At 44.6% G+C, this 16462-nt stretch overlaps 1 protein-coding gene across 9 annotated transcripts in view; it reads right to left on the bottom strand.

The window, feature by feature from the left end:
• Mast4 (microtubule associated serine/threonine kinase family member 4) overlaps positions 1 to 16462 on the bottom strand; it is a 905780-nt gene that overhangs the window by 478527 nt on the left and 410791 nt on the right. The window contains exon 1 of one of the 9 annotated variants that reach the window (XM_050160401.1): positions 14028 to 14111. The exons of the other annotated variants lie outside the window; for them this stretch is intronic. The gene's annotated coding sequence lies outside the window, so the exon portion shown is untranslated. Of the gene's footprint in view, positions 1 to 14027; positions 14112 to 16462 lie in introns of those variants that run through there. 9 annotated transcript variants of the gene reach the window in all.

The following is a 16462-nucleotide window of genomic DNA, read 5'->3' as shown; positions in this document are numbered from 1 at the left end:
TGGTTCTACTCATCTATCTATCTATCTATCTATCTATCTATCTATCTATCTATCTATCTATCTATCTTCCTTCCGACCTACCTGAGATTACAATTTACTATCTGAGATTATAATTTAATTGTATTTTAACCTTACATTTCCTCCAACCAAACCCTCCCATATGCCTTTCCCTGCTCTCCTTCAAATTCATAGCCTCTTTAAAAACAACTAGTTGCCTGTTGCATGCATATTATATTTACATATATGCACTTGTGAATGTATGTATATATACACATATACACATATTTATACATATATACACATATATGCATATTCATGTATGTGTGTATATATATTCCTAAATTAAATCTGTTCAGTCTGTATAATGTTACTTGTATGTATGTTATCAAGGCTGACTATTTGGAACTGGACAACCAATTGAACCAACTTCTTCCCCGGGGAAGGCCACCTCCCCCATTCCCAGCTTTCCTCAGTTGTCTATAGCTTATTATGTACGGCTGAGGCCTCAAGGGCTTTCTCCTCCATCCACCCTGGCATGCTCACTGGTGTCGGGGGTTCTATGATGATGGTGACACATCAGGGGTGTCAGCTTAATTACAAAACACTCCTCCTGCCATCATCACGATGTGTCACCAGGAGATGATCTTGGGAAATCAATTAGTTCCCTGACTTTGTCATACTGTAAGAGTCATCATGAGATGACAGAGCGGATCTCACTTAGACCAAACAACAGCTTTCCGTGCTCTCCCACAGCCTAGGTAAGTATCCAGGGGAGTATCGCCCCAGTTCTGTCCTGAAATCACCCAACTTACATGACAACCACTCCCTGCAAGCAAGTCCTCCCCAACACGGCAGACATGTGAGCCTCCTTCTATTATTCTAGAATCACAAAAGATAGGTTCTATCTGCAACTAGAAAGCTCTGGGAAGCTGTTTTTGTTTCTTTATTTTTTGTTTTCGAGACAGGGTTTCTCTGGGTAACAGCCTTAGCTGTCCTAGAAACCAATCTGTAGACCAGGCTGGCCTTGAACTCAGAGATATCTGCCTGTCTCTGCCTCTCAGGTGCTGGATTAAAGGTGTGCACCTATAGAGAGCCAAATAAAAAGCCAAATGACAGGTGTAAGATACCTCCCCTCATGTTGTTGGTTAGAGGCGTCCCAGAGACCTCCAAACAATACTATTGTCGTTATGCTCTATATAATAATAACTCTGTCAGTATACTATTGTCTCTGATGCTATAGACAAACAAGGCTATTGTTCTGGCTTACCCAGCAGACCCTACTGCTGAAGTCACCATATACTTTGGTCACAGGACATAGAAAAACAAAGTCAGTACAAAACAGGACACTTCAGCCCTGATGACAGGCTTTCAGAGCACTGAAAAGCACTATGCAGGCTCGTCCAGCTGTGATCCTGATACACTACAACAGGGACAGGCTGAGCAAGCTATGCCCTTGGGTGCCAACAGTGGTGTGAACTGGGGAGATGATAAACTACTCTCTGAATGGCTGTAGGGTCTGCTCCAGAGGAGGAAATGCATGCCTGGTACTGTAAATCTGGCCAAGAACCCTCAGCTGGGGAGCTCATAGCTCCGAAGGGTGAACCTACTGCTGCTGTCTTGCTAAATGTACATAGTTTCAAACTGCCCTCTGGATTCAAATGTCCATATCCGTAGATTGGTGCAGCTCTCAGACTTCATTGGAGATGATTCTTTGTGATGTAGACGGTGGTTAACAAAGAAACTCACAACTGGCCAAAGTGTAGAGGGCGGCACAGGAATGTTCAGCCACAAACAGACATCTACGTTACACTCTCTCCATGAGTCTCAGGGACCACGAGGAAGAAGAGTGGAAGATGGTAAGAGCCAGAGGTCAAGGAAGACCAGAGAAAAATCAGTATCTTTTTAAAAATCTGGTCTGTCCTTTTAAAAAGATAGCGACTGTCAACAAAAAGGTTATGAAGCCCAATAACTCATTGAAATTAGAGTTTCTACTTGAGCGTTCAAAACTATATATTTAAAACATTGCATTTCTGGTGTTTGGGTTTACAAATAGCAAATAAAACAAGCCCTTTAGAAATAAAGGGGAAAACTTAGCTAGGTAGGCTAAAATATAATGTTTATATTTTACTTTTTAAATTTTGATTAAATCCCTTCTATACATAATTCAACAAATCAGACATGTGGTGTATATGTATAAATTATAATGTCTATGCACAGCAGTCACGAAACATTTTAAGGCAAGGGGAGGGGTCATAAGGCAGACAGGAACAGAAAAAAAAATATAAAAAGTGGAGTTGAGTTCAGGAGAGAAGCGAAGGGGAAGAGCTGCTGTGGAAGCAATCCAAGTAGGACTTTTACAACTGTGATAGGTGCTGCTCTTAAAAGTACAAGAGAGCTCCGAAGGGCAAGTTGCCCTCCTTGGTGTGGAGCTAGCTGAGAAACAAACAAGGGGCCTCCTTGAAGTCTTATTAAAATACCTTCAGTTCCATGACAGTGTTTATTCAAGATTTAAATCTCCAAATTAGTAAATGTTAGGGCTCTGGTTTGTTTACTCAGAAAGGCTCCCCTACGCCTGTGAGCGTCTTCAGTACCCAAAGCATACAGAGCTACAACTGTAATGGCAACACTGGTCCTGGATAACACGGGCCCAACACAGATCACCACGCCAGATGCTCTTGACGTTCAGTATTTGTCTGAGAACTATGAGGCGAATACTGACACAGGCTGACTTTACTGAGAGAGAAACTGAGGCTCAGGGAGGTTAGCGGTATTAAAGTCACCAACTGATTAGTAGACCCAGGAGATTCAGTTGGGTGACCTGACCCCTGAGTCTTTCATGTTAACTTCTGCCATGTGACTGAGTCAGTAAGACTCTTTCCTGGGTAGAAAACTTCACTAGAAAGTATACCTCTCTTTGGAGCAAAGGACAGCAGGTTAGAGCTCTCTACTCACCATAGCTCCCCAGGACAAATCAAAGGGCCAAGACACAGCTATTCTAGTTCCTTCTATGAACCCTCCCCCACTGGTCTGTAGAGCAATGATTCTCAGACATCTTCTATGTTGGGTATTAACATTATGATTCATAACAGAGCAAAATTGCAGCTATGATGCAATATGGCGGGGTGGGGGTGGTCACCACAGCATGAGGATCTGTTAAGAAGCCGCAGTGTTAGGAAGGTTGAGAACCACTGCTGTAGAGGACCACTCTCCCAATATGTGTGTTTTCTTCTATTACAGAAGGGGAAAAACCCCCTAGAAGGTCAAATCAGCAGTTACATTGTCTCCATTAAAGCAACATTTTAAATGTTTTGCTTCTGAGTGCTGGCGGCCTTCTTCCAGCGCTATTCTGTATCTTCCGGTCCTTGCCAGTTCACCACATCATCTGTGCACAACTCTTCTGGCCCTGCAGGTAACAAGCCATACCTACTTTCTTGTTCTCACCCTTCGGAAACCTACTAGAACCTCAGCGGGCAGCCTCAGCCTTCTGACCTGCGGCTGTCATGGAGAAGCATGCACTAAGTAAATTCTCGCTACTGCACACTTCCTATTCCTATCATTGGCAGTTTATTTTTGGAGGTGGTCTTTCTGTGCAACCCAGCATGGTCTGAAATTCCTGGAGGAAGCATTCCTCCTGCCAGGGCCTAAGATGCTGATGGCTGGCATGTGCCATTCTCCCATACTGCAATATTTCTAAACCAAGGAAGTAACCTTTCCTTTAAACTCTTCCCCCAGTTCTCTACTGTAAACCTTAAAAGTTATTAGCCTGACTCTTCCCAGGAACCCTGGGATGCTATTAAAAATCCTGCTGCTTCTCACTGACAAGGCGACTGCTACATTTTATATGGGAGGCTAATTAGACACGTGACTGGCACACAGTTCTTTAGGCATTTTTCATCCCCGATTCACAGGCAAATATGTATGTATAAAACATATATGCGCACCTACAACTACATTCACAATGCATATATGTAAATATTTAAATTCCTTCCAAAGCAATGTATGCACCTGATTTCCAAACACGTTTAATTGAACCTGCTGTCGCTTCAAATGAAATTTCTACGTAATTGGTTACTGTGTGTGAATTAATTAACTAGTGCTCCTTGAGAATAGAATGTAAAAAAAAAAAAGAAAGGAAAGCTCCTGGTACAGCTGGAAGTGACATCACCTCCCCATCTCCATGGCTGTACAACAGATCCATTCCTTCCATTCTCCTTTTGTTGTCAGCCTCTGTGAGCTCTGGACAGGCGGTCTGAATAGGCATAGGGGAGGAGGACCACTTTAGACCTGCATCCTCTTCTGATGGAAAGATGCTCAAAGTCTCCGCAGAGCCGGCACGACCTCAACTTTGCCAGAATACAAAGAACAGCCACCAACACTCCTATACCACGTCTTCTGCCCCCTGTGCCTTTTAGAACAGGTTGCTACATGTATTAAAGTAGCACAACCGGGGCTGGGTTCCTAATACCAAAAACAAAGCAATACTTAACCATCATGGAAACATCTCTACTCCAATACTGCTAAGGTTTCAATGTGTACACCCCAATTTTCATGTTGGAAAATGAACCCCCAAAGTTGTATCTTAATAGTTTGAAACTGGGGCCTTGGGAAGCTATTAGGATTGTGGATGAGGTCGTGGGAGTGGTGGCCCCAGGATGGCAGGAATGTCTTTATGTAGAGGAAAAGAGACCCAAGACAGCACACCTGCTCTGTCACATGTGAGATGACCTTCGCCATATTAGGACACAGTAAGGAGGCCTTCAGCGGGTTTCAAGCAGATGCCATGCTCTTTAGCTTTCCAGCCTTCAGACCATCGATTCCTTATCCATGACTCAGTCGTTAAGTGTTCTTTATGAGCAAAAGCAAAGCTCTAAGAGATGAGGGTGAAATCGCCATGAGATCGGGGTGCTCTGACACTGCGTCACTCAGGAGGCATGGTGTCTTCCTTCTCAGCCCCATCCCCAGCCTCCACCTCTGTTCTCCTTTCATCATGTAGTTATCGCCCGTGTCTCAAGCAAATGTGAAGCCCCGCAGGATATCCAGCCCATTTTACTGGACCAAGGAGAGCACATCTATTTAGCCTTGGTCTAATGGTGGCCTCCAGAGCTAGAAATGAGCACTAAGAAGAAGAGTCTACAGGGTCTAGCTTACGGGGTAGTTCACTTAGGGACAGCAGCTTGGATGTTTATGACAACAGGCAGCAGATGCTGGGACAGTCTGGGAAATGCCTATAACAATATATATCTTATAAGTGGCCATTGCCAACAGTAACCTTTAGTCATTTAAAAGAGCTGTCATAGGAATCACGGCTTCTGTAAAGACTTCAAGAGTTCTCACTAGCTTTCTTGTTTAACCATTGGCAAAGTCAGCAGGTACACTTTCATATCTAGGAACGGGAGCAAAAGAAATAATTTATTCTTTAAGCGGTAGCCAAAATGATACTGAGAAGGCTGTGGCAAAAGAGTATTTTGTGTTTAGAGCCAGTGAGGTAACTGCAGATGGGTCAGAAGGGTGCCAGCTTCTGTGTTCAGAGCTCAGGGTCTCGTTTCCCCGTCAAGGTAAACCCTGAAAGTCTCACCTCTCCCCTAGTTCCCTTTCTTCCCAGATCCCACTGTCCCCTTCTCCACACTCTGCTCTATCCAGGATTGCCTGTTACCACCAGCCAAGAGAATATCCAAAGAGTAAAACAGGACAGACAAGGCAACTGCTTCAAAGACTGGCCTTTGTGGAATTAGGAGCAGGCTCACAGGATGATTTGTCCATACCCCCTGCTGCCCCTTCAGGTAAGCAGGTGGCTGCCAGTGGTACCTGCTCTCCGACCTTGCTAATTCACCTCACTCATTGCCTCCTGAGTCAGGAATACCTAGCCTAAAAATCGTCTCAGCGCCATTATCTAATTCAGCAATTAGTAACTGAAGATAGGGCCCACTATCGTACTCCTATTTCAGTTATGAGTCACAGGAAAGTCTAGTCCAAAGCAGGCCTGCCTCCACAATCCTCCCAAATCTGAATCTGCCTTGATTGTTAGATCGTCTTTGATGGCAAGCTAAGATTCCAGATCAGCACGAGGACCACATCTCATGTGTGAACACATTCAAAACCGGATTCATTCCTCACTTGGTTCTTCAGAAGCCACTCAAAGCGCAGTTTGCATCTTGAGAACCAGGGATTAAAAACAACCTCGGTGGGTGGGTGTCCCTATAGATGAGGAGCCCAGCAGGGAGGCTGGGAAGTTCCAACACACTGTAACCCACTTCTGGGAATTCTAACCTAAGTAAAGGTCAGTCTTATTTGTTTCTTTGCTGTTCTTATATACCCTCCTCTCTTCCTATTCCCCCTAACACACCTCACCTCTCCCCAGTTCCACACCCCCTCCACACCACAGGGATTGGTAGCTGACCTGTGAAGCCAGACACCTTTAAACAGCAACAGGTCAGAGGACAAAGGAGAAGTGTCTTTATTATCTGAAGCCTGGCCACCTGTTGGCACAAATAGGTCAAACACCATACATACCCACTCATGACATACTGCCCAGCTAGCCAGTCCCCCTGTCACTTCTGAGTCACTGTTAACTAAACGCTGATGCCACTCAAGGAGCCCACACAAGTTGAGCTAACAACAAGCAAGGCCATTTGGAAAAGCAAATGACAGAAAGAAGACAGAGCTCCTTCAGAAAGCGGTGACAGCTGAGAATAAGTTTTTGTTGCTCTCCTTCCGTGAAGAGACAGCGTGGGATGACAGAGGAGACGGCTGTGTTTGGCACTAACCTTCTCCACGGTCGCTGTCACCGAGCCTCCAGCCCCATCTTTCCAGCCAGGTTGTGCCTTTTAGCATGAGAAGCACAAACAGAAAGCAATTAGGGCCAAGGAAGAACAATGAGGATGTCTGCAGGGAACAAGGGCGAAACACTAGTTAATCCTGGTGGATTTCCGTCCTGATTTCAAACATCAGTGCGGTGACAAGACACCGGAGGAGCTTGCTGGAAATGCAGGCAGCAGATCACCCTGCCTGCCCTCTCTGCTCTGGAGGAGGCCCCAGGTGATCAGATGCAAGTGGCCATACGAGGTCAAACTCTGACTCAAGTCACCTTTCCCGGCATCTGGGACAGCTAGTCTGCATTGGCTGGGAGGCCTGAATTTAAGTGGTAATTCAGTTGCTCAGAAATTACAGGGCCTGCGGTGGGTCATTTCGTCTTTCTCGGCTATTCCTACCAAATGAGGAGCGCAGAGATCACGAAGGACCGCTGAGAAACACTGCCCTTGGAAGCTGGCTTCTTTTTTTAATGGACCCCAAAGAAGATTTAGCTCTGTTTCAGAGGTTCACAGAGCAAGCAGTGCCTTTGGCCTGCATGTTTGTGGACCAGATACAAACGGGAAGGAAAGACTGAGCTGGAGACTTAATACCTCACAGAATCACATACGTTCTCTACCTTAGTCACTCAGGAACCAAAGGCATGAACCACCATGGTGGGGGGATCAGAGCTTCACGGTGCTGCCCAGAAGGGTGTCACCAACCTCCATGACAGGAGGCCTGTTCCCTTGGGTTCTGCAGACAGAGTGGCCTGCCTTCATGTGTCCTTACTCTAAGTCAAGAGAAGGATCCTGGCAGATTGTGTGCAGAGAACTTTTGTAAACCACCAGCATGTTGGTATAGGGTGCTGTCTGTTCTCTACGCCAGGCTTGACTTTTGGGGGGCAGGTGCCTCCCTGCCACCCCCAAATGAGCAAATGCTTCAAACGGAGCAGCACCATGCAAAGAGCCTCCCTCCCCCGCTGGAAGTGCGGTGCTGTTCACTGTTCTCTCTGAAAGCAGGGCTTGTTTGTGCAGTAAAGCATCTGAATTATTAGGGGATTTAAAGGTGCTAGAGGGGAAAGGCCGTGCCCTAAAAATAAGACCTGTGGTTAGCTCCAGGTCTCCGTGAGAAGGGAAACTGACATCCTCATTCCCTCTTTAATTCCTGGAGGAGGGAACACTGGCAGAAGGAATGGCGGGGACTGCCAATGAGGTTAGGGGGACCCTGGAGGACAAAGGAGACAGTGAACAACAGCACAGACAGGGGTTTGCCAAGAGCTGCCTCCCCCTTCCCTTATTCTCTCCCAAGACAGCCACATAAATTAGATCACAAACCAGTGAGTCCTATCAGAAAACAAAAATCCACAGAATTCTGCCTCAGTTCGGTATGTACTTGCAGTGCGAGAGGAGCCAGGGACTAATAAACTGCAAGGACCATGGGCTCAGGGCAGGTTCATTCCCGGTCTCTCCCCAGCTTAGCCTCCCACTTAGATGTGTTCCTTCAGGCTTGCCCCAGAAGCCCCATTCCACTAAAGCTAGGTAGGCTGGCTGTCTGCTCAGGATCTGAGTTCCCCTTTCTTCTGTGAGGTGCACATGGTCCACATTTATTGGAAGGAGATGCAAGAAACCAACTTATATGAGAGTTTGTGAATTCAGGTATAGTGGATAGTAATATGTTAAGTAATGTTGCTGTTAAATTTAGAATCAAAAATACTTCCATGCTGAACTTGGGAGTCGGCACACTGCTGTGCGATGGAAGAGGATGAATTCTGTCCATCCCATGGTCTGGGTCAAGACTAGAGGAGGCCTGCACATCTGTGCCTCCTGCAGAGGCCATGTAGGAAGTCAGTGAACTCAGAAGCACAGTTAATCCCCATGCCACACTGGGAAGCCTCAGCCTGTATCCCCTGAGATGCCTGTCTTCCTGCCCAGCCTCCCTCTTAGCATCTTTGGAGGGGGAAAACAACCAGGCAGTTCTCTGCATCAGGTTGTTGCAGGGATGCCTCATCTACAAGAGCTAAGTAGTGGTAATGGAATGCGGGGGAGGGGGGGTGGCAATTACGAAGAGGAGACTCCACCACTATCTGCAATAGGCAGGTCACAATTTCTAGTCCTCTGGAAGGGAAAACATGCAGGGAAGCCTCTGGGAGACCATATCTGCCCCCAGGCTACCTCCACAGCAAGGACTCTGAAACATCTCCCTGAGCACAAGGCACCCTGGATGCCCACCAGAAGCCAAGGAGTTACCCAATTGATCGCTCTGGCCACGTTTGATCGATTTTATCTTTAAAACACGACTTACCTTTGCCCTGTCCTCCCCAGCCCCCACCACAGCTTTGCTCCGCCTTTCTCTTTCCCCTGAACTATCACAAGATCCCCGACTCCAGCTTCATAGCATCTTCTCCTCACTTGAAGGTCAAGGCAAGTCTTTCTTCTCCCAAGCTTTATTATGGTTATAATTGAACCTTTGCCCAAGACACATCAGACAGAGAATTTCTGGAATACATCAAAAAAGAATTAAAAATTAAATCCACCAAAAATCATCTAATCAGTAAATATGAATGAAGAGAGAATGTTCAAAGACTGTACAATAGCCAATAAGTGTATTTAAAAAAATATTCCCACATTTTTAGCAGGGAAGTGCAAATCAAAAACTCTAATGAGATTCTATCTCACATCAGTCAGAATGGATATCATAAAGAAAAACTGTAACTTCTAGTGAGAAAAGGTGGAGATGGGATCCTTTACTCTGCTGGTGGGATCACAATCAGGTACCATCACCATAGAAACCAGAATGTTCCACTCTTGGCTACCAGGGAACCTGAGTCAGCTATGGACAGAGATGCCCGTGCATCCATGTTTGTTGTAGTGTTGGTAATAACAGTCAAGTAGCAGAGTCAGCCTCGATGCTCGCCAACACATTATGGATAAATAAAATGCTGTATGCAGGCATAAGTGGCTCACACCTTTAAGTTCAGAGCCAGCCTGGTCTACATAGAGAGGTCCAGGTCAGGCAGGACTACATAGTAAGTCTTGCGGGGGAGTAATAAGAAAATACAGTATATGTATACAATGTTTTATTCAGCCACAGAGAATAAAGTTATGTCAAACTATTTGCAGAAAAATAAATAATACTGGAGATGATATTAAGAGAATAAGCCCAATACAAAGAGGCCAATACGTTCTCTCTCTGCTGTAGAACACTTTCTTCTGAACACATGGCTTGAAATGGAAGTCATAATAACCTGTACCAGACTCTGCCAAGATTGGCCCCACTAATAATTCCCCATGGAAAAGATGGGTAAGACATCCACAGGGCAGGTGTGCATAGGCCTTTCCCAGAGATATGTAAGTATCAGTTCACAGTCCTGGGGAAAGGAGACTCTCTTTGTAGGTGATGTGAATCTCCGTGAGCCCCCCCCCCCCCATGTCTTGGTAGATAATCTACGCCTTCACCAATGCTACTCTAAGTAACTCCAGTTTAACAGGCTCACCAGGCTAGACCTGGGGTGACATGGTTACTCTGGCCTACTGTTGCTGCCTGCTCTGGGGTGAATACATGTTTGTTCACACCATCCTAGGATTAGTGACAAGCACTCATATTTGTGATCTAGACTTTCTAAAAACATACACATAAGACATGAGACAGAAGGGGCAGGTGCAGGGCCCTGGTCTCCCTTATTCCTGGGGTGCATGGCGGGGACAGTTTATGATCAGCTAACTAAGCTTCCTGTGTGTTTCTGTGCTCTCCCTGCCCCACAGGGTGGTGAGCTGCAGGGCATTGACTCCTTTGTTAATATGGTAATTTCCCACCTGCCTGGACGGAGATCCTTGTGCAGCAGTTAGATACATAAAGATTTCCCCAAGTCTGAATAAATGGCATTTGGCTGGTCTCCTTTTCGAATGACCCTGGTCTCTCTGTGTGTTCTTTCAATCTCCAGGCTCTTGCCAGACTCGCGTACGGTACAGGGGCGTGCGAACTGTACCGAGGGTGTAACACAAAATCGGGTATTCCAGGCAGGATTTGGAAAGAAGAACAGGACCAGCAGAAGAGATGGAGAAAATGGGTGAAATATGAGTTAAAGTGTATTCTGCATGTATTGTCCTAATGAGGCGCTGAGCTCAGTACTCTGAATCAAAGGGAAGTTATAATGAGGTCTATCACAAATATGTGCTAGCAAAACACAAAACTGCATTTATAGTGCAAACGTTCTGTAGGTGAATATATCTTACAATCATTTAATCACAGTCAGGCAGATCCAGACCCACCTTGCTCTGGTTCGTGATTCCTTCCCTAACTCAAGCTGAAGTTTAATTTTCCAAGTCTCATGCCAGTGATATTAGGGTAGAAACTTGGTGTTTAGCAGTGGGGCCTCTGGGAAATAGAGCAGGACACCAGGACAGAGCCTCCATGACTGAACTCCCATGGTTTTATGAGGAAAGGGAGAGAAACACGGAGCAGTTAGCGCTCCTGCTATGACAGGACGTAGATGTAAGACGCCCTCACCACAACCTCTGCCTTGATTTTTGGATCTCAAACCCCAGAACCCTGAGACAAGACAGATCACCTTTTTCTTTATGAAATATTTTTCCCTAGGTGTTTTACTTATTAAAGCAGCAAATTCTAGCTAATACACACCACCAGAAAAATCACCTCAAGGGATAGAATATTGTACAGTTGGCTCTCACAATCTGCATTTTCAACGACTTCTCCGGCTAATTCTGATAGAGCGTTACAAGAATCCTTCCCTGGGGTTTCAAATACAGGTTTCCCAAGTGCAAGACCAGCAACCCCATCCCAACCCCAGTCTCTGCAGGTGCTGTCCTGGACTCTCTCTGCCATGGGTCTGGCTATTTTCTACACATTGTCCAGACTGGGCTCATATATCAATTCTATGAGATCACCTCCTCAAAAGCACAATTTTTCTCTGTACACCCCAAGCTTCGCATGGCTAGTATAACATATTTAATTGTATTCCCCATCTCACCTACCAGTCCCAGAACTGTGAGCATGATACTCTGTTTTTTTCAGTCATCGCTGGTACCCTACACATAGTAGGCACTCAACAATGTACCCCACCAGCCATTGTTGTTGTTTTTAAATAAATGAACAAGTGAATAAATTTTGAGCCAATCCAAAATGGCTGGAAGGCACTGTTTATTCTCGGATGGTCTATCATTATCTCGGAACAGTAAGCTCTAAAGACACACTGGAGAGCAAGGAAGAGAAATGCCAAAGGAATGAAATTAGTCCCGCAATCAACACGGACTTTTTACAAGGCCGTTTTTGGTGACTGCGTTCTTCTAGTTGTTCTAACTTGGGGATCCTTTACAAGGCTGTAATTTTTAGCTCAGGCTGCCAGCTAACTACTTTTATGCTAATTTCTCTCAATAAATACGATTGCTGGGGAAGACACACGCGCTTGTTTGCATCGTAAAGGCCAAAAACCTTGAAAGCACCGCTTTTTCAACTTTTAATTTCCAAACTGGGTGTTGGGCCATCCTCTCCTCGGACGGAATAATGGCTACAGGAGGCACCATATAAATGTCCAGTAAGCAGGGTGGTGAGGACACAGGCTCAAAGCGTACAGACCCTCCCCCTAGGTGACCTTCAAAAGGGATATGTTTTATGAACAAACAAAACCTAATGCTGGACCTGTTAGCCCAAATCCCAGTATGGAATGATAAATCAATATGTAATTTTCTTGACAGAAGCATTATTTTACTACTTTATATTTTCTAAAGTATGAAAGAGACTTCTCTAGGGTTCAGGCAAGCTAAATTCCCCTAACAATTACCTTTATAATTTATTTGATAGGCCAGGAAATTTTAACACCTTAAGGTTAAATATAAGCTTAAAATAAAATACCTTCAGCGTGGTGGGGAGGTGGCTACTCACCTCCTAAGGAGTCATCACTTGTGTGATGGCAGCCTAGTGCCAATTAGGAAAAGCCTTTCCCTGCAGCAAAGGCCTGGATGATGGGTTTACGATCCCATCTCTTCAAATCAAATATTTATTGTCTCATGTTGCTCTTTATTAAGGCATTCCAGTACAGCTTTATGATGAATTAATATTCCCAGCTCTGAAAACTCTTCTGAGTGTTCCACAAGCATCGTGCACATATTAAAATTTTCAATAGCCTGCCGAGGAAAAGAGCCTTGGGGAACATCGTCTGCCATTCAGGGAGTCTGAAGACCCGTGAAATTAATAGGAGCAAAATTGCTGGTGAAATGTTTAAATCTCCCTGACGAACCAGCTGGTCACACTAGTTAGTGGTCACCAGTGACCTGCGGCTTTCTACTTCCCTTCACAGGCGGTCAAGCTCTTGGTGCCGTGATCCCTGCTCTTTGCATCTGACACCCATCCACAGCTTCTAGCTAGTCACTCCATAGTAGGTAGCTTCTGCCACTACCTACACTTCTACCTCCAGATACCTGCCTATATTCATAGACAGCTGCCACATCTGGCTCTCCAGGGGAACAACTCATTGTTCTATCAGCCCTTGCACAGCAAGCTTATAGGCGCACTTGTACCTTGGCCACTCTGTCCCAACCAGCAATTGTGAGTGTGACCAAATTAATAACTAGTTTACATGCCATATGAGCTACACAGAGTGGAATGGGGCAGGTGCTTCTCCTGTGATGGTCATTTTGTCTCCACTGGCGTATATGATGACCATTAGCATTTCAGGAGATTGGCTCTTACTCTTGTGTTTTCATTCAGCTGAAGGGATTGAAACGTTAAAAAGATGTTCACACACACTATGGCTAAGTGGCTATCTCTTTATCCATTTCATAGAGGGGTCTCAATGTTCGAGCATCAGAACAAGATGTAATATTTATATTCTATTAAGTTCCAGCCTGTTAAATTGAGCTCTTTGTTTCATCTCCCAGGGATCTAGTTGGATCCTAATTCTCTTCATCTCTTTTAGTTTATCTTCAAAAGCAGATTTGATGAGCCCTCCCCGATGTTTTGAGCCAGTTCATTAAGGGGCCAATTTTCCTCCCTTGAGAGGCCTAAAGGTATCACGTACAGGACCAATATCTGACTTCAATCAGTTATGACTTGTACATGAGACTTGTGGGTCTTTCTATCATTAAAAATAATCATTTTTATAGCATCCTTTAACTGAGTACAAGCTTCAACTGGTAGGAATGGCTATAGTTCACTATGGCATCTTCCAATGGAAAAGCCATCCTTCCTTAGGACCATTGCAATGGCCATCTATCAATCCTTACCAACTGCCCAGTGTTTGAGTGTCCTTCCTATTCCTGAGGCTTCTGTCCCTGAGACAGATCTCATGGGGACTGGAGATCTTCACCTTAGGGAAGAAAGAAGGAAGCCAAATATATACATGGCCTTCTCAAGGCCAGGCATCTTGAGCATGGAAAGCCTCAGTAAACAGTCATGTCTATCAAGGCCTCTGGGTTTAAAAGGAAGGCCATTGGTAACTTGGCATCCATATATGTTATTGACACGCAGAGTCAAAACCAGCGAACAGCAGTGCATGCCCAGACCGAGAGACTCCATTCCCTGAGGATGGGCTGTCTTCTTTTAAGCTCCATAGCTTCTCTGAGAGCCTGTGGATTTCTAGTCAAAACATCCAGCATCCATCTCATAATACCCAGAGAGCTTCTGCTTTTGACAATCAAGGACTCTGATAACAGAGTCACAACTGACTTGGTTTAGAAGTCGGCCCAGAGTCCTTATCACCAGAGCAGAATCCGTATCTCGGCCGTTTTTGAAATCGAGACATGACTAATGCTTGCTCTCCAGTTCCCAAGGACTGCCGGCTGCAAGTTTAGCAACTCCAGCCATGGGTTTTCTCGGGACACTGGGACACAATCCAAAACAAAGACTCTGAACTCACTGAGACCAAAGGTGCATTCATGGGATCCTTTCACTAGCCTTACGTTTCTAAGCCCTCTTGCCAAGGTTTCCCCCACCTTCCCACTCAGTTTATCACCCTTTGTCTTTAGCAAAAACAGAAAAGGCAAATCCCAAACAGAATGCTCTCTTCTCCACAAACTGTAGATACTCCAAGAAGGAGCCTTGTATTCCCAGGCTTGTTCCTCCCAGTGAGTAAGCAGGTTTTTTTCCACGGGATCCCAGACACACTCACAACAACCCAAGTAGGTACAAAGGAGAATAGTGACTTTCTCAAGAGTTTCCACCTCCCCTCCCCCAACAAAACTTAATCATTACACTTTGGTCTAGTGTAAGTCCATACAGTGTTTAATTCCCACGCCATCCTGCCCAAGATTAGATTCTCAAAATTCCCAAGCAGTGCTTTTATTATTTTTTTAGGAAAACCTCAGAGTCTATGACTCAAGGAATAGCCACACTGGCAAGTTTTAATTCTCATATTATAATTCAAAAACCTTCTTAGCAGGGATCAACTTAAACAGACACACTTGACTTCCCATTTCAACATCGTATGTGCTGTGCAATGGTAGAAACATACTATATGATTTTTTAATGTGTACTCATAAAAATTCAAGATGTAATATTCTACAGATGACCACTTGCTTGTGCTAATAAAAGATGAATACAAAAGCTATGCAATAATGCAAATAAAAGCAATATGAAATGTAGAACGTGATGTATAAATAACATTCAAACAACACTGCACAGAGGCCCATTCGAATAAAAGATGCACATTAAAGTAACTGCCCATGGGAAATGGAGGGAAAATAAAAATCGACTGCAGGATAAGAGGGGAAGGAAGGGGACACCATTTAATAAACCCTTCAACTCACAAAGCAAAGGCAATATTCCCTGCCGTCAGTACTCTGGGGAAGATTTTACTTGGAAGGGAGGACGGCTGTGCATGGACACATTTGATTAGGACAAGCCGCACACACCAAAACTCACATATACGTGTGAAAGTCAATCGCTTTTTATTTCATGTTCTCGTTTGCTGAATATGATTTGGACTCGAAGCAAACCAGATATTACATACCACGCACTATGTGTTTAGATTAAACAAAATCCAGACATTTGAAAGGATGGGAGAGAATCAGAATAACTGTACACCATTGTGGTCAGTTTGCAACTGTGCTAGAAAAGGGATGGATTGAAGTTTGCCAAGGTAAGATATTTGACGAGGTGTTTTTATAAACCTAAGGGCACTTTCCCCCAATCTTCAGTACATAAATACCTTAAAGAGTTGGATTTCTTAACGCGATTAAGGTTTTATGGAACACACATTCCTGAAACAATTGGTGAATCAGTTAGCTTCATTTTCAGGATTAAATTAAGGAAACAATTAACTTGGGGACGTATGTTCTCTGCTGGATGGAGCTCAGTTTAACTTCTCATAGTTCTCTCTCAGCTACAAATGTTATAAGACTTGTTGTATAATGTTAAAATGTTATAATGTAATTCTGTGATGTGTCAGAGGTTAACCCTTCAAAAACAGAGGCTAAGATCTTACTTCTACAGCAAACAAACCAGTATTTTATAGACACAGTGAACACCTACAAAAAAGCCGTTTACACCCCTTCTTCCTTCTCCCATACTAACATTGCCTCTCTGGCAGGGGGAGTAAACACGGGACCTTGTTCTGACCAATGAAATGCTCAGGAAAGTTACTACTTGAGTCTTAGGGAATTTTTTTTTTAAATAAGGACAGACTTAGCTGACAAAGGACCCTCTGCCTTCATCCCTCCTC

Source organism: Alexandromys fortis, unplaced genomic scaffold (genome assembly GCF_014885135.2).
Source record: "Alexandromys fortis isolate MF-2015 unplaced genomic scaffold, M_Fortis_MF-2015_v1.1 scaffold_76, whole genome shotgun sequence".
In the NCBI taxonomy this organism is placed as follows: domain Eukaryota; kingdom Metazoa; phylum Chordata; class Mammalia; order Rodentia; family Cricetidae; genus Alexandromys; species Alexandromys fortis.
This window is presented reverse-complemented; position numbering and strand designations above follow the sequence as displayed.